This window comes from Primulina huaijiensis, chromosome 12, assembly GCF_012295235.1.
Source record: "Primulina huaijiensis isolate GDHJ02 chromosome 12, ASM1229523v2, whole genome shotgun sequence".
NCBI lineage: Eukaryota > Viridiplantae > Streptophyta > Magnoliopsida > Lamiales > Gesneriaceae > Primulina > Primulina huaijiensis.
The window spans coordinates 12,018,974-12,038,799 of record NC_133317.1 but is presented as its reverse complement, the minus strand read 5'-3'; the positions used below and the strand labels follow the sequence as shown (position 1 = coordinate 12,038,799).

The 19,826-nt window shown below is 36.8% G+C and overlaps 1 long non-coding RNA gene across 1 annotated transcript in view; it reads left to right on the top strand.

Moving 5' to 3' along the window:
- LOC140990701 (uncharacterized) overlaps positions 1-19,826 on the top strand; it is a 147,398-nt gene that overhangs the window by 42,224 nt on the left and 85,348 nt on the right. Inside the window, exon 2 of the long non-coding RNA XR_012177685.1 lies at positions 10,711-10,927. This is a non-coding gene — a long non-coding RNA (uncharacterized lncRNA). The remainder of the gene's footprint in view (positions 1-10,710; positions 10,928-19,826) is intronic.

Below are 19,826 nucleotides of genomic sequence, written 5' to 3'. Positions count from 1 at the left end.
CTTTAAATTTAAGTGTCATGGGAGTGGGTGTTTCACCCAACCATGTCCAGCCCGAGCCATGGTCCAGCCCTGGTCGAGCCGTCCGTTGGTTTTCCCCTTAACCGACCCTTGTGAACCAACATTCAATAATTTCGTTCAAGCTTTATTCCTCACGTGTGCAGCCTTGGTGTAGGATTTTCTAGGTCCTTAAACCCTCTTAAACTTTACCTTTTTTATTGTCCTAGGATGGCAGCCCCTTTATGCATCAATAACACAAGTTTTGCATCATAAAATCATGAGTTTTTGTCATGTTAAAGCATAAAAATGAAAATTAAAGCAAGGCCAACATCTTTTTCATGCGAACACAATTCAAATATGTGATATGATGTGATAGAAGAGAAGACGTGCCTTTGCATATATTACGCACGACAAATACGTTGAGATGCGAAGAACGGCGACGAAAGAAGCCCTAGTTGTTTTCCCTTCAAAACTGTGGCCTCCTTCGTATGATTTCTCATGTTTGCGTGTGTTTGAAGGGGAGGGGAGAGTCCTCGTAACTTTTGAGGGGAGGGGGCCGCGTGGTTTGCGGGTTTGGGAGAGGGTTTTTAGCTTATTTAATTTTAATTAGCATGTGTGCAAGGTTGGACCCATTAGTCTAGTATAATAGGACCAATAAGCCCATTAAAAATTATTTAAAATATTTTGTTTACGAAAGTTCATGAAAGTATTAGCCGAATTCTCGAAAAATTTATATTTTAGTCAAAATCGAATACCGTTAAAAATTACGACTCGACGTATAAAATCACCTTAAAACTTTTTATTCTTAAAAATATCATATAGTATCAACCTTATTTAAATAATCAAAAAAAATTATTCAATAAAATATTTTCCCTTTTGCAGCCTTCGATCTCTGTTCCTCTATCGCATTTCGAATAACCTTTAAAAATACCATTTTCATGCATTCGTGGAAAGTACATTTTATACATGCAATCATGCACATCGTATTCAATTTAGTGAAATACATAATATCAAAAATTCAATTTTCTCAATTTTAAAATAAATTTTCCGTTGCCTTAAACTCTCACTTCGTTTATCCTCCCACATCCACAAATGTTTAACCTTTATTTTTGCCAATTTTGATGCCCCAATTTCACATATTAGACTTAAATAAAATTAAAAGATTTCGAAATAAATCTATCTAATACAATTAACTGAAAACATATTATGTTAATCAGAAAAAAAATAATTAAAATTTTTGGAAACCAAATTACATTCAAAAAAATCAAGAAAACTAATTATTTCATCATTTCAATTTGATTATTTAAAGCGAAATTAAAGATCAATTCCTTTTGTATATATCAATACGATTAACAATAAACTCAAGTTTTAAACATCCCTCTACTATACCTTATATTGTGTAAATATATATTTTTCAAAAATAATAAAAACTATGATACTGTTAAAAGTACAAATTTACGGTAAAAAGTAAAAATCTCAAACTCACAAAATTTATCAAACTATACACTTTACAAAATTTTCTCTCTACTCAATTGTAATTTTCTTCACATATTGAGAGACCTATTTATAGAATTTCTTTGAAAATAATACAAAAATAAATACATCATTACATACATCATCACACACTAATTTTCAATATTTACAACTCTTATTTTCAACATTCAAATATTCAAACTCTTATTTTTCAAAACTCCCCCTTGTGATGATGATCATGATACAATGATTGTCATCATTACGTGTTTTATACTGTCTCTTTAAAAACCTTACTTGGAAAAACTCATTGGGATAAAAACCATAGCAAGGGAAAAAGAGTACAGTCACGTAAAATCCCCCTCATGTTAACATGAACGATTCTTCACAAATTTCGTAGATTGCACATCCCAATGTTATATATATGCTTTCTGAAGATTGTCATAGAAAGTGCCTTTGTGAAGAGATCTGATGAGTTTTTACTTGATTGAATGTAACAAATATCAATATTTTTATTCTTCTCAAGCTCTTGGGTGAATGCGAAGAACTTAGGGTGAATATGTTTAGTTCTGTCGCTTTTTATGTATCCCTCTTTCATTTTAGCAACACAAGCAGCATTATCTTCGTATAGTATCAGAGGATTCTTGTCAAATGATAATCCGCATGAGATTTGGATATGTTCGGTCAATGATTTTAGCCACACACATTCACGACTTGCTTCATGTAGTGCAATAATCTCGGCATGATTTGATGAAGCTGTTACGAGTGTTTGTTTATGTGAGCGCCAAGAAATTGCAGCGCCTCCACGAGAAAACACATATCTGGTTTGGGAACGTGCTTTGTGTGGATCAGATAAGTACCCAGCATCATCATAAGCATTTATACTTTGATTTGTGTCTTTTGAATACAAAAGTCACAAGTCTGTCGTTTCTCGTAGATAACGGAATATATGTTTAATTCTGTTTCAGTGTCTCTTTGTTGGATATGAACTAAATCTTGCTAATAAATTTACATCAAAAGATATATCAGGTAATGTACAATTTGCAAGATACATAATGTAGTACCCAAAATCGGTACACGTAAATTCCATGCATTTATTTAATGGTTAAATCATTATTTAAATTTAAAAGTTATTTTAATGATGCATTATTTATTCAAATTGCATTATTTTAAATTGTTCATGTTCATGTGATGCACGTAAAATGTTTTCTCGAGTTTCATGTTTCAGGCGAATGAGACCGGGGATGATTTTAGCTATTTTAAATGCGGTATTTTATTTTTAAGTTGGACTGGGGAAGTTTAAAAGATTATTTAAATTTTTAGCATTCTAAAAGCCTAATTTAATTATTAGGTGATTATATGAGTTTAAACTTTTAAAGATATGGCACTTGTGCATTTTATTTTTAATTAGAAGAGTTTATTCTAATTAATGGTGAGTTAGCATTTATAAGCATTTTAATTGACATTTTAAGTAACATTTATTTTGCCTTTTATTCACCTTGTTAATTATGTAATTTAGCTAAATTATTTTCTCCTAAATTACTCACTCACACACACGTTTCATACACTCACACACACTTACATATTTTTACACACATTAAAAACCGATTAACACACACACACACGTTCAGATTTTTATATTTTCAAAGAGAAAATCCTAGGGTTCTAAGAAACAAGAGCAGCCGCCCCACTCTCTAAAAATTTCCAGCAAGTTTCGGTGATTTTATTGCAAGAAATTCGAGCCGCACGTCGTCCCGGATCAACCTCGCTTCTTTCCCGCGTCGAGTCGTCGTTTCGGTAACGTTAAGGATCAAAAGGCACGTATAATCTGTTTTTCCTGTGTCGATCATGTCATAGTATGCGTGGTGTTGTATTTTGTATGAAAACCATGTGAATGTTGTGTAGAAGTTTGAGCAATCATGTTTAGATTACTTTTGAAACCATTTTTGGATCTAAAATCACATTTTTGCTGTCTTTTTAAATACTGCGATTTTTTAGTCGTGATTTTGAGAAAACTTTCAACATCAAAATCGTAGAAAATTTTGATACCTTCGATATGATATAGAATTCAAAATTTTTGGATAACAATTGAGTGAGTTATGGCGTTTTTTGTGGGACTGCTCAAACCGCAACTTTTATGTAAATTGTGTTGTTGAAGTTATTTGTTGCAGGCTTCGTTGGGAATCGACGAGCGATCGTTGCTGCATTTAAGTAAGTTAAGAACAATGTTGGGATTATTTTTGGTGTTTTTTTTTGTGTCGTTAAGCAAAAGGTTGAACTAAGAGTCGTAGGAAGAAAAGTGGTGTCGAAATCTCAGGTTGTGTCGTTTGTTATTATTTGTCGTGTTTGGCTGCAATTGTAATAGCTTGTATGGGTTGGAGTCATTACCTTAGTGTCGTAGGAGGGGTCTCGAGGTATCGATTCTCAGCCCTTATGGTTTAGTAAGAAGAGAGAAACGTCATGTTAAATTTTCGCGCAGGCTTCGTTTTTCCGAGGCTACACGGACCAGTACACGGGGTCCGTGCCTTTGTTGCACTCGGGTGTCACTTTTCCAGTAGGTACACGGACCCGGACATGGGGTCCGTGCCTGTGTTTTCTTCGAAGTTTCAATTTACAGAGTCTACACGGACCCCTACTCGGACCAGGGCACGGGGTCCGTGCCTTCCCTTTTCTGCACGACTCATTTTACAGTGTCTACACGGACCCAGAGCCGGACCTGGGCACGGGGTCCGTGTACCTTCATTTTTGGGGAATAATTTTAAGTTTACCTTAAGAGTTGATTTTGGGTTCAAGATCATGGTTAGCACGATGATTAAACGAGGTCAAGTCCCGAGTGAACTAGAATGTCATAAGCTATTTAATCACGTCGGTGGTGAGCTCGAGTATCTACGTCTAAGTTATGCAAGTAAGTATTTAAACTCACGTTATTATGTTGCAGCAGCGGCCCCAAACCAGATCCAACGAATCCCTCAACGCCAAGTAAGTAGGTTGACGTGCAAAAAGAAAACATTTCAAGTTTTTGAGGTATGCTAAATGTCTTGTGAGCAAATTATGAATGGGTTTGGAAGTCGGTGAACGTGACCGATGACCTCTCCACCCCATTAAAGCATGAACGGGTTTAGATCAGGATTGGAAAGCGTTAAAGCATGAACGGGGACCAATCCACCCGTTAAAGCATGAACGGGGATCTCATATATGGGGCAGTGGATACGTCTCTGTCAGTCCAGTACTGTGGTTTGTCTGATCAAGCATTTATTATGTATGGGTCACGTGCTTTGAAACATGCCTCTACGCAAAATGATGAAGTATGTATGTTCAAGTATGCAAGCATGTTTAAAAAAAGTTTTTATGATTATGGCATGTTTATTTTATGCTATTATGATCATGCTCAAGTACGTTTATGTTATCATGTTCAGATTTATGTTTCTAATATGTACGTCTATTTTGAAGTTGCGTGTGGTTTTACTATGTATTACTCGTTACTTCCAGTTTATACGTGTTGAGTCTTTAGACTCACTAGACTTGATCGATGCAGGTGAGGAGTGTGTTGAGGAGACTAGGGGTGGGGACCAAGGAGCTGGCTTGGACTGAGCGGAAGGCTAAACCCGAGGACCGCCATGTTTTTAAGTTTTAAGGATATTTGAAATGTTGAAAATACTCTGGTTTTTATGTTACGATTTGGTGGTTCAAGCAAATACGTTTGGCAGACATCATGTTGAGACGTACAGTTTATTTTACCAAATTTTGAAAGTTCATTATTTTAGCAAGAAAATTTTTAATTCTTCCGCAAATTTTAAGTAGTAAAAAGTACGGTACGTTACAATTGGTATTAGAGCGGTGTTCTTGTAAAGGGTTATGCCTACTGCCAGTTGCGAGAAGCTCACGAAGTCACACCTCAAGTCTGTAAGTTTTAAAGTTTTAAATTATGTTATGTAGTAAGCATTAAGTCATGATTTCATCATGTTCATGTTTAAGTTCAAATTACGAGCATCATATGCTATCGTATTGTATTCATGCACATTGGGTTTGTGTGTTGGGAAAATGTTGGAACAGTATGCTTCCTAGACTTAGGATTGTGCGTGGAGTAGGAGAGTAGGACAGAGAGTCCCAGAATGGCGAGAGAACCACTCCTCCTCGTCCACTCCAAGATATGCAAGCTCAGATGCTTGTAGGGATGACTCAGTTCTTCGCGTAGTTTGCGAGGAACCAAGCTACATTGGATACAGAGGCGAGGCCCAGACCAGAGGCTGTTTATGAAAGGTTTAGGAGAATGAAACATAAGGAGTTCTCGGGTACTACTGACTCGATGATAGCTGAAGGATGGATTAAGTCCATCGAGGTGATCTTTGTATTTATGGAGCTGTAGGATGCAGACAGGTTCAGGTGTGCCACATTTCTACTGACAGGGGACGCCAGACTTTGGTGGGAGAACGCGTCCGTATCAGTGAATTTGCAGACCCTTTCTTGGGATGACTAGCTCAATTGGTACCAGACTTGTGCTAAGTATCTATATGTCCAGGAGATCTTAGGTTCGAGTCTGGGGAGGTACAAACTCCAGTGCCTGGGCTGGAGGAGTCATTCAGTAATGGGCCATGGGATAACCGACTCTCGCCAGTTGGATCGGGAACAACCCATGGGCATTACAATAAAAAGGCGCCTTTTATTGTAATGCCCATGGGCTGTTTCCGATCCAACTAGCGGGAGTCGGTTGTCCCATGGGCATTACAATAAAAGGCGCCTTTTTATTGTAATGCCCATGGGTTGTTCCCGATCCAACTGGCGAGAGTCGGTTATCCCATGGCCCATTACTCAATGACTTCTCCAGCCCAGGCACTGGAGTTTGTACCTCCCCAAGATTGGAACCCAAGACCTCCTGGACGTATAGATCTTGGCAGCAACCCGGGGGAGGTACAAACTCCAGTGCATGGGCTGGAGAGTTCTATGAGTAACCCGTATGACGCCTATGGAAAGCCCGTGAGGGAAAAAGCCCCTTTGAGGGAGCCCAAGATCGGGATAGCCGTGGGTCGATCGGGGCAGTGGGCCGTATGGTCGGTCCACTGGGCCTATAATGGGTCGTTACAATAAAAGACGCCTTTTTATTGTAATACCCATGGGCTGTTCCCGATCCAACTAGCGGGAGTCGGTTATCCCATCCCAGACTCGAACCTGAGATCACATGAATATATAGATACTCAGCACAAGCTCCAGTGCATGGGCTGGAGAGTTCTATGAATAACCCGTACGACGCCTATGGAAAGCCCGTGAGGGAAAAGGCCCCTTTGAGGGAGCCCAAGATCGGGATAGCCTTGGGTCGATCGGGGCAGTGGGCCGTATGGGCGGTCCACTGGGCCTATAATGGGTCGTTACAGTTACAAACTCTGTAAGTGATACCATGCCCAAGTTAAAAGAACACAAAGGTAAATTCATTAATTTTGTGAAATAAACGGTGATAAAAAATTTATTTGAACCAAGTAAACCAAATGTCCAACCAATTGAACCTAAGAACGAAGCAAAGCGGCTTGGAATTGGGTATAGCCCAAAGAGTTCAACTAATTCAAGAAGCTGAACATTCAAGAAGTCCAGTTACAAAAATCAAAACTCTAAGGACGGCTATTAGAATTACTATTACTGTAAGCCAGCTCAAAGGAGATATCGGGTAAATAAACAGTTGAAAAAGGTTCACAATTATACTGTTTCATCTGCACACCACACACCCAACACACACAAACAGGAAAAAGTTATTTGGAACACAGCAACTGGAAGGTCTGTTAGACAGATCCAAGTATGGGTTCATAAAGGACTGATCAATTTAGGACCCAAATAGATATGGGTACCAAAATTATATATTGTGTGTGATTGCATGTGACAGGAACAACAAAAAAATCAATCTGGTACTTGGACAGTGGATGCTCACGTCACATGATAGGGGATGCAAATTTGTTATCCCAACTGATCAAATACACTGGTCCAAACATCAGTTTTGGAGACAACTCGAAAGGTAGAACTGTGGGTAAGGGTAAGCTTATCTATGGTAACATTATCATTAAAGATGTCTTACTGGTGGATAACTTGAAGTTTAACTTGATTAGCATCAGTCAGTTATGCGACAATAATATCTCAGTTCAGTTCAACAAAATTCACTGTTGAGGGATCAACTGATGAAATAATTATAACTGGAGATCATTGTGGAAACACTTATAAAGTCAGTTGGACTAATCAACCTTATGCACAAGTATGTTTTATTGCTTCGAAATCTTGCAAGAACTGGTTGTGGCATAAAAGGTTGAACCACTTAAAATTTAAGTCTATTGCCCATCTGAGTAATCATGATCTTGTAACTAGTCTGCCTAAGATAGATTTTTCAAAAGACAAAATTTGTTCAACATATTAGTTTGGTCAACAAGTAAGATATTTATTCAAAAACAAAGGTAGTAAATCTTCTTCTAGATGCTTAGAACTGTTGCATATGGATCTCTTTGGTCCAATACCAGTCATGAGTTTAGGGAGAATAAAATACACCTTAGTAGTCGTAGATGATTTTTCAAGATTTACTTAGATTATCTTTCTTTAATCAAAAGACCAAAATGTTGCACAACTGATTAAGCTTTTCAAAACATTATTAAATGAAAAATCAGTTGGAATTGACTGAATAAGGTCTGATCGAGGGACTGAATTTGTCAATCAAAACCTTTCTCAATTTTTGAAAAACACTAGAATTAAGCATGCGTTCTCAGCAGCTAGGACACCTCAGCAAAATGGTGTAGCTGAAAGAAGAAATCGGACCCTTAAAAAAGCTGCTAGAACAATGCTTGCTGATTCTGGTATTTCACAAAATTTTTGGGCATAAGCAGTAAGCACTGTATGTTACACTCAGAACAGATCAATGATTATTAAAAATCATTTGAAAACGCCATATGAGATCTGGCATGGACATAAAAGTGTGGTGTCTTATTTCAAAATATTCGGATGTAGATATTTTATTATCGATAATGGCAAAAATTATTTAAGAACATTTAATGCAAAATCTACAGAAGGAATATTTCGGGGTTATTCATTAGTTAGTAAAGCCAACAGAGTCTTTAATAAATGCTCCTTAAATGTAGAAGAATCGATTCATGTCGTATTTGATGAATCGATACTAACTGATAAGTCAACTGATCCAATTGAGCTATTGATCGCTTTACAGATATAAGTTTGGAGTATGACAGTGAAGAAGAAACTCATGTCAATCGAAATATACTTCAAACACATGAACCAGAAGTGCTGGATCAATCAGTTGAACAAGAAAATGTTCCTGAAATTCATGTGGTGGAACAAAATGATGATATTCAAATACCGACTGGAACACCAGCAACTGAAACTGAAGAGAACGTTCAGTTACTGTAGACCCCGTAAATTAGACTACGTATAAGCCATGCATAATTCTAGTATTTAAATTAAAATGATTTTTGTTGTATGAGTATTTAAATTCTTTTCTTTAAATTTATTTATTTTACGCGGTAGTTTAATTGTTACCTTTTCAGTTAAATAAGTGAGGTCAGACTGGAGATGGAGTATTGAGATAAGTTAATAAAGACTTATTTAAGAAATGGAAATTTAGCATGTTAGTAAATATAATTTAAAAGTTGGCATGCATGCAAGTTATTAAACTTCTTTGGCATTTTATAGAATTGTTTTAAAGCATAAAATGCATGTTTATTTCATTAATTTATGTTTAATTATTTTTATGCATTTTAGGCATAATTCATGCATGATAGGATTTAATTCATGATTTATTTTAAAGTTCATGCATTAGGGTTCCTAGATGCATTTCACGATCGAACGAGGAACAGAGACCCGAGAATTTTCAGGAAAATTATTTTATTACATGATTTATTTTTATAAATTAATTTAATGCGTTTTAAGTGTAATTTTCAAAAATGGGAATTTTTGGATATTTTGACCCGTAGGATTTTAATTTTTAGCGGTACGATAATTTTATCGAATCGGGGAACTTTTTAATTGTTCGGCTAATATTTTCAAAATCTTTCAAACACGAAATATTCTTCAGGAGTGCGTTTGGACTTAATGGACCTACTTTTAAGCTTGTTGGTCTTAAAAGACTTTTAAAACTTTTAAATGGTAAACTTTGTCCCATTATCTAATTGTTATCTATTTAATTATCTACCTAAACCTCATTTAACCTAAACCTAATCCTCCTATCAGCCGACACCCTCATTCATCACTCCCTGCCCTCGGTTTCAGAAAACATCAGCCGAAGGCCTCGGCTTTCCATTGTTTTGCTTAGGAAAAACTTCATCCAGGTTTTCTCGCATCGTTCTTGATCTTCGAACTCGCAAGGCACGCTTCGTATCACCTTTGCTGCATCATTCACGTAGTATATATCTGATTTGTATGTATGATGCATGAAGGAACTCGATCTGTCCAAGAACATGAAGGAAATTTTCGGTTTTCATCCATATTATGCATTCTTTTCATTTTACTCACGTTTTCCTTGGTTTGTGCGAGGGGCTGCAACCTAGGGTTGTTAAGAGATTGTTAAAGGTATCGAGGGTGATCCTGAAGGCAACACAGGACGTTGGTTGCTGTAAGTGGTAGGGGCGAAGGGATGAATCGATCTGGGGGTTCGGGTTTGCTGGTATTGAGGGTAAGGGGGAGAACCATCGGTGCTATGGTGAGCCAAGCGGGGGATCTACTTCTGGTGGGTCTGATCCACGTCCTTGGAGGACCCTAACACTACTGGTTCGATCCTTGAAGCAGCACACGTGAAGTGGATGCAAGGGAACACGGGGTAGGTGATGGACGTCTAGCGGGTAAGCGGGTGGTGTAGGGGCGTGCAGGGGAGCGGAGGTTTGAGTCGGTGGTGTACCTTAGGTTCTGATCTAAGTCCCTGGTGTGTGGGCTCGTGATTGGTGAGTTGGTTGAGGGTATAGGCGTGAGGTTTGGGCAAGGGAAGTGCATGAGGTGGACAAATGGGATAGGACCGAGAAGTTAGTAAAATTCTGGAGTTGATTAGCCGTGTGTTAGGGGGCAAGTGTCATGGTTTTAGGAACATTTTAATATGTTTAAGATATGGTAGAAATTAGGGAAGAATTTAGTAGAGTTTCGAGTTGGTTCGGTTTAAAACCGGGACTCCGATTCAAGTTTTAAAACGAATCGGTTAAGTTGTGAATTTGGCTCGAGTTTACGTCTAGAATTACTTTAAAAAAAAATGTTTTGGGACATTTTAAGGAGTTGGGTAAGCTTCGGGTAAATTTTAGAGGTCCAGGGTGAAAACGACAATTTTTGAGTTTATAGGGACAAAATGGTCATTTTGCACCCGGAGTGAGATTTTGGTCCTAGCAGCGCCCTGAGCACAAATCATGATATTTTTAAATGTTCATTGCATCACGTTTACGATTTTTACGCTATTATAATAATTATGGTGCATGCTTGGTTTAAAGGAACTAAGAGAGAAAAAGTAAGAACGTGAAGAGCACTCCGTCTCCGCCGCGCCGCGTCGTATTTCGTTTGTTTTCTGTCAAAACAAACCAAGGCATGTTTATATCTTCTTTAACTCTTCAATCAAGCCATATAGGTATTTTTAAATATCGCAAGTACATGATTTTATTGCAAGAAGATCGAAATTGTTCATATTTAATTATGTTAGTTAATTATATTACGTGCAAATATTCATTTTGAGATTTATGCGATATTGCTTGTGGTCACTTTACTATCATGCTTAAGTCCGATCGCCAGTTACCGGCCCGGTCGCCAGTTACCGGTCAGTTCAGTTGTTTCACCCAGTATACTGTGGCAGTAGTCTGATCAGACATACATTATTAAATCCGGTCGCCAGTTACCGGCCCGGTCGCCAGTTACCGGTCAGTTCAGTTGTTTCACCCAGTATACTGTGGCAGTAGTCTGATCAGACATACATTATTAAGTCCGGTCGCCAGTTACCGGCCCGGTCGTCAGTTACCGGTCAGTTCAGTTCAGCTCAGTTCAGGGACCACTTGCATAGACCATAATCTCACCAGAAAATTATTACAAGTTATTTCATTACAGGGCTCCAAGGAGCAAACATTTTCATTATCATATTTTCAGTTCAGTTATGCACGTACTATAATTACAATTGAAATGATATTTTACGTTACACCTCATTACATGATACTTTCCCTTGCATGCGACTTTATTATTTATTTACTTGTTATTTACGATATATGCATGCTGAGTCTTTAGACTCACTAGACTTGATTGATGTAGGTACTGTTGATCCCGGGACCGAGGGCGGGGATCAGTGAGCCAGCTCGAGTCGGCAGTAGTGGAACCCGAGGACCTCACTTTTCAACTTTTATCAATATTTTTATGATCAAACATTTTTATCTGTCGTTGGATTATTTTAAACAGTTATTTTGCAAACAATAAATTCTTCCGCTGCTATTTTTAAACATGATACATTATTTAACAGTTTATTTTATGAACTGGATATTTCTGTTCTGAACATTAAAACTTGAATTATCAGATTATTTTGTGAATGAGGCATTTTACTTTATTAAAAAGAAAATTTTTAAATTTTTCCGCAAATTTTCAAGTACGGATTTCTAGGCCTCTACAGTTACCAACTGAACCAGTTGTTGAGATCGATACAACAAATAATGAATACAGATGGAAGAAATCACATCCACCAGAATTGGTGATAGGTAATCCATCTGATCCGGCAAGAACTCGGAATCAAATGTTTAATCTATTTATTCATTCAGCTTTTGTGTCCCAAATAGAACAAAAAAAAAACTGATAAAGTTCTTGCTGACCCTAATTGGATAAATGCAATGCAAGAAGAGCTGAATCAATTTACCCATAACAATGTCTGGAATTTAGTTCCAAGACCAACTTATAAAACCATTATAAGTACAAAGTGGGTATACAGAAATAAACTAAACGAAGATGGTTCAGTTGTGCGCAATAAAGCGTTGCTTGTAGCACAAGAATATAGGCAAGAAGAACAAATTGATTCCGACGAAACATATGCACCAGTTGCAAGATTGGAAGCAATCAGAATGTTCCTTGCTTATGCCTCATAAAAAGATTTCAAAGTCTATCAAATGGATGTCAAAAATGCATTCCTAAATAGTAAACTGCAGGAAGAAATATATGTTGAACAACCATCAGGTTTTGTTAATCACTCTCTTACTGATTATGTTTATCATTTGAACAAAGCTTTGTATGGTCTTAAGCAAGCTCCTAGAGCTTGGTACAAAACTTTATCAAAATACCTAACTGATCATGATTTCACTGTTGGAATAGTAGATAAAACTCTGTTCAAATTCACTAAAAATGATCATATTTTACTTGTGCAAATATACGTTGATGATATTATTTTAGGTTAACTAACCCCAAATTATGTGAGAACTTTGTCAAGTTAATGTAGGATAAGTTCGAAATGAGTATGATGGGTGAACTGACATTCTTTCTTGGACTGCAAGTGAAGCAACTGGAGGCTGTACTTTTAACAGTCAGACAAAAAACACGAAAGAACTGTTTAAGAAATTTGGCATGGAGACATGTTCAGCTGCAAATACTCCCATGAGCTCATCAATTAAATTAGATAAAGATGAAGGGAGAATATTAGTTGAAACGGCACTCTAGAGAGAGTTAAAAGGTTCCTTATTATACCTAACTGTTAGTCGTCCTAATATTGTATCTGCTATTTGCATGTGTGCTAGATTTCAAGTTGATCCTAATCAATCGCATTATTTAGCTGCCAAAAGTATATTGAAATATCTTAAAGGCACACAAAATATGGGTTATTGTATGCTAAGGATTCTTCTTTCAATTTAGTTGGATATTCAGATGCAGATTATGAAGGATGTAAGCTTGATCGTAAAAGCACCAGTGGATCATGTCAGTTTCTAGGAGACAGACTGATCTCATGGTTTAGCGAGAAGCAAACATCTATGGCTACTTCCACAACTGAAGCAGAATATTTAGCCGCTGAAAGTTGCTGCGCTCAACTGCTCTGGATTCAGCAGCAACTAAACGATTATGGAGTCATTGCAGGGGAATCACCAATCTTCTGTGATAATACAAGCACGATTGTGATTACATACAATTCAGTTCTTCACTCCATGACAAAACAAATTGATGTCAGACATCACTTCATTAGAGATCGTGCTTTGAAGAAGGCAATAAAGTTGGAGTACATTCCAACTGAACAACAAGCTGCTGACATCTTCAATATGTCCCTTTCCGAGACTAAGTTTTCTTACTTTCAAAATATTCTTTGTTTAATTGATTTGTCTTAAAATTACTCGCTTCACTATTTACTCTTATTGATTATTCATAATTTACCAGTTTGTATGCAAAATATAAAAATGCAGTAAAAGGAAGACAACAATAAATATAATAAAATTTTATTTATTAAATTTGCAGCGTACAGAGGAGATTTCTTTTTTAACTGCAGATCTTTAGGAGGACTACCACATGGTTATTCCTTCAATAGAGGTCTTTAGGAAGTCCTCTGAGGTAGCAATCTTCCTATGAGTCTTCCGCACTTTGAAGAGCATCAGAAGGTATACACCTTCTTCAGTGAAGATGTCTACATCATCGTCGAAACGAAGACGCCTCCGATACTTTCTGATTGCTGCCACTCTTTTACGAGTAGCAACAAGCTCCTCTTTGGAAAAAGACTGGTACTCTTGGATTTTCATCCAGAACACCAGTATCTTTTAAAATATACTGTCTTCCAGCGCGACCTTCCTCTCAGCAATCGCCGTTTTCATGAACTCGGCTGCAAGATCCTGTTGCTTCGAACTCTCTGCTTTGTCCATTGCTAACTCTTCAACTGCTTTATCTACTGATACTCGGTGACAAACTTTGTTAATCTTATTTATAGCCAAGTTTCGAGGCATCTGAAGAGAAATAATCATTATCCCTGACGATTCATCTTCTGAGAATAATATTTTTTTAATAATTACTCTTTTATCATATCCATCGTTTCATTTTATAGAATTATAATTTCTTTATTTATGCATTTATTTTGGGAGAATGACGATATTTAATTGATTAATTGATAAGACAATAGTTAGTTCGTCTTCAACTGGACTGATTCTATTCTTAACTGATCACTCAGTTATCAACACCACTGATCTTATCCATGAATTAATTAATTAAACAAAAATATTCCATATTAAATGATGGGACATATTTGATTACACATTTAATTATGTCTTTCATTATTGAACACGTGGCCCTATGTAGTCCAAGTATTTTTGTTCATGATTACACACCACATACACACGTTTTTAACTCAATTCATTGTGGACTGACACGTGTCCAAAAATTCGAACATTCACCAACATAAGAAATGAACCCGCTTCATTTCAGTTTCTTACAAGAATTTTTATTTACTAAAGCATATCAATTTTCTAAGCTTTCTCTTACGCAGATTCTCTAAACTACTCAGAAAATGGCAACCCTAGTTCTCGCTTACATGCCAAATGCTATGTCTATTGACTTCGATTCAGTTCTTTCTATTCAGGATGAATCCACTCGAAGCATCTGGCTTAAGAAAATTTCTTGGGTCATCCACTCAGGAAATTTATTCAAAGGAAGTTCAAAACTTCTACAATAACATCTTCGTCTCTGTTGATGGCAAGATCACGACGACTATCAACAGCAAATTACTGATTATTGATGAAGAATCGTTCAGCACACTCTTCCAACTGCCTTCAGATGGTTTTTAACACATCTCTAAAGTAAAAGCTTCTGACATTGTGGAGATGCAAATATTTTTATCTGCTGATGGGAAAAAGATAAAAGTTTCTTATCCCAAGAAAGAGCTAAAGTATGTATATCAGTTGCTGGCAGACATAGTAGAAAAAGTTATTCTCGCCAAGGCAGGTTCCTTTACGGCCCTCACACTTGAAAAATTTCAAATCATGGATGCTCTTGTAAATGAACGCTAGATGAACTGGTCAGCCATCATGTTCACCATTTTGAAAAACATTGTAATGTCCGAAAAACCAACCTACGTAAACAGCATATATGCAAATTATTTTAATTGAGTAATTATTTTAATGAATTGATATTAAATGCTAGCATGATGTTTAATATATCATTAAATATGTGATGGCATGATTAAATGATAATATGACATGAATACATTAAATTTAAGGATTTTACCTGAATATTCGATAATAAGTAGGGAAAGGGAAACCGGGGACGACTAAGACAAGAATATGTAATTTTCATTAATTAATGACAAGGATTCCTAATATGATTTAAAAATTATTTAATTTCCTTAAAAATGTTGGAGTTCGAATTATTTTACTAGTCGAGCTCGATTTTTCCCGGAAAGTCGGTTTTGGGAAAACAAAGAGTTTAAAATATCAAAAATATTATTTTTGGAAAACTAATTTCATAAACTTTTATGTTTTAATTAAATAAGGGTTATTGGGCCCAATTTAATTAATTTAAATAGGCCCAATTACCCTTAAAGCTTGCAAGTCCAAAACCAAATCCCATTAGCATGTGACTACAATTATAAATAAGTTTCCTAGGTCTTTTATCACCACAATTCCTTCACGTAGCAGCCGTAAATCACACCACAAGCACACAAAATATTTTCGAAAAAAACAAGAGGAAAAAAGGCTTGTGTTCTTCGTCGTCCGGTCGTCCAACGTCGCACCCTCGCCAACGATCGTATATTCGAGCGTTATAAACGCAAAGGCATGTTTTCTAAACTCTTTTAAACATCATAAAAATCATAATATGTGTGTTTAATTGATTATGCATGAAAAATATTGGAGTTCGATTATTTTACGGTACGTTATGTATTTTCAAAGTTTCAATGATTTTACGCTTGTTTTGAAAATGTTTTTGAATCTAACGAGTACGCTGCCAACGTAGGAAGTTATGTGATTGAATTATGCACAAAAAATGATAAAATAATAGAGAAATAAGCTGAAAACCGTGGCCAATAAATAGGAAAGAACCGTGGGGTTTTGCATGGGTTGTTCAAGGTTCAAGGGTTCGATAGTTTGCATGGGTGCAAGGGGCTCGGCCAAGGCTGGCTGGGGCTCGAGGAGGGTCAGAGGAGAGGGCCTGGTAGAGTCCTAGTGGGCTAGGACTCGTGCAGCAGGGCTAGGGAAGAGTCCTCGCTGCATAGGGTGGTTTCTAATGTGGCCGAGAGTTCCAGGGGGCGGCTCGAATTGGGACTGGGCTAGATGGTCTGACAGAGTCCTAGGGTGATGGGCAAGGGTTGGGCCAGGGGCTGCAGTGGCTGGGCTCGCTGTTGGCTCGAGCAAACGAGAGATGCGTGAGAGAGCTTGGGAACGCGCAGCTTGTGTCTCGGGCAGGAGGCTTGTTGCGCGGGTTCAAGGGCTTGGTCTTGTATGGGTTGGATCTGGGCGTGTTCCAGGGATGGTTAGGGTCAGGTGGGCTCGGTGGTGGCTCAGCTGGAAGAGTCCTAGTGGGCTAGGAGTCTATAGGCGTGAGTTTCAGTCCATGCGCAGGTTGTGTCTCTCTCCAGGTGAGTTTGAGCGAGCTAGGGCTAGGTTCTAAGGGCAAGGCTAGGTCAAGAGGGTTCCTAGATGGGTTGGCTCGGGTTTGGCTTGAAGTGGCTCGACCATGGCTCAAGTATATTTTGAGATGGCTCGGTGTGCTCTTATATGTGTCAAATTCGAAATTATATGAACTAAAATTGGAACAATGGGTCCACACGTGTGGTTCATGGCTCACAAGAGTAGAGTAGTTATTAAAAATGTTATGTTTAAACTTTGGGAAAAAAATAATGAGTTTTGGATTTATCCGGGATTTAATCGCCTTACGAAACGTTAATTAAAGAATTAATTGAAAAGTCTAGTTTTAAGCTTTATAAAATTATGAAAAATTATATTTTAGCTTAAATAATTATTTAGAATCAGCCCATGTCATTAAAAGTGAGAAAAAGATAAAATCGAGAATTTTTACGTCCAGGGGCAAATCGATAATTTTACACTAGAAAAATACGAAAAAGCTTGGCAGCGTACTGAAGGATCATAATGCTTGTAAAATGATATTCTATGATTTAAAATGATGATTTTGATGATAATATTTTATTTTATGATTTATGGCAAAGCTGTGTAATTTATACTGTTTAAAATGCTATTTTTAAAAAACAGTGTTATTTTATGATTTTGAAAGAAAAAGAAAATATTTTTAGGGATGTGAATTGACAGTGGCATATGATATATGATGTGTGGGGGATCCGTTTTTTGAGGGAACGAGGAACTTACATTTTTGTGGGGGATGTCGTGAGGGGAAAAGGCCCCAGAGAGAGTCCTTTGTCTGGTGAAGGCCCGAGAGGGAGCCCATTTATGAGAAAAGGCCACAGAGAGAGCCCGTGTATGGGAGAAGGCACCGAGGGAGCCCTGACGATCGTATTTTCACGGTGGAGTCTAATGCACACCCTCATGGGCCATGTGGAGCTGAAGACTGATCAGTCGACCAAAGGATAAAAGCTAGTCACTTTCAAGGATCAAGCTTCACCTAAAATGATATATGATTGAAAAATTTATGATTAAAATGATTTTATGATATATGATTTATGCTTAAAGCTTTTTAAATGATTTAATTATGCTTAAATTATTTTTAATGGTTTACTTATTTTAAAAATCTATTTTCAATAAAAATAAATTTTAAATGCTTGCGATTGTATAGGTATTATTTGCTACTCATGTTTAGAACGTGCTGAGTCATTAGACTCACTAGGTGTGGGGTCCCGGGTCCGACATCTAATATTAATAATTATAAATGTAACAAATCAAATGATTGAGTAAAATACATAATCAGTGGTTCACCAACCGACATAAATATGTTTAAAATAATTTAAAAATCTCAAATACTTGAAATATAAATTTTAACATGCCAAAATAAAGTAGTGAACCAAAGAAATCCAACATCATCACATAGCTCCTAAGACCCGAGAATCCTACTCTAACTCGTATCTCATCGCCTGGAGCTGGACTCTAGCATCCCAAGCCTCGCCTCACCTACCGTCAAGCACATGAAAACAAGAGGTAGCCGACGTGCCGGTGAGTATAAACCCAGTATGATACAATCAATAACATATGAGATTTAAAATGACAAATAGTTCATATAATTTCATAAAGATGCAATATAATGCAATGCATGATCAGAAGAANCGGAGGTCGCCTTGATTTATTGATTTGTTGGACTATGGGGCTATAGTTGAGTTGGCATAGTGTATGCGGAGGTCGCTGCTATGGCCTGAACACTCTTTATAGGCGCACCATAGTCCTGGGATTGTAGAACACAGCACACCACCCCGAGCGGATGAGTCAGTAGGNTTACCTCGTATGTTACCGACCGTAACATACCTTTCAAATATTACCAAACGAAGATCGAAATGTGTAGGTGAGAAGTCTTGAATCTCTGAAGTCTACTATAACTCAAGAACTCGGATCATTTATCAAAACAGAGCAATTTCAGTACAAAATTCATAATTAATTCAATACGGCTTCAAATCAAGATCCGCCAATTGGATATGCAATAAAACTCAAATCCCAACAATTCTTCTTCATAAACATTTGTCAAATAAAGTCATTTACTCAGTCGTTTATAATTTGAAACATACAACATAATTCCCACGAATTCTGCATCAGTACAAATCTGCCACAGTTTAGTATTTGGAGCATAACTCCCTCATTACTCAATAAAATCAAGCCCATTTTATATCATTTTCAAAGACAAGATAATGTTATATAACTTTCATTTGAACACCAAATTCGGAATCCCAACCGATTAATACCAGAATTCGAATAAACATAAGCCATGGACACAAACTCGGGATTCTAGACTAGGTTTAGTAATTATAGCATATCTCTTTCAATTCTTCATGGAATTGAGTTATTCTTGAACCAAATCGAAGCTAACTTGATTATCTACAAGTTTGAAGAAGACCATAACTCCAAAATCCAAACACAAATGTCATGTCTTCTGCAAAGTTGTAGATAATTTCTCAAGAATTCCAAACATGTTTGAATCACCTCCATTTTAGTTTTTTAGCTTGAGTTATCATTATTTTACTAACACGTAGAAAACATGAAAATAAAACATATTTAGTAAGACATTTAAATATAAACACAAAATACTAAAATAACATAAATTTATAATTTTAATGAAACTTAAATTTTAAAATATATGTTTTAACATATAATAAATTATTAATTTTAAGTTTATCACACCCCCACACTATCTTATTACTAGTCCCTTAGTAATAAAATTTATCGGAAAATCACAACCTAGATTCTTTATTCCTTTTATATATTCAAATATACAAACATATTTATTTTAAAAACAAACTCATATACCGATAT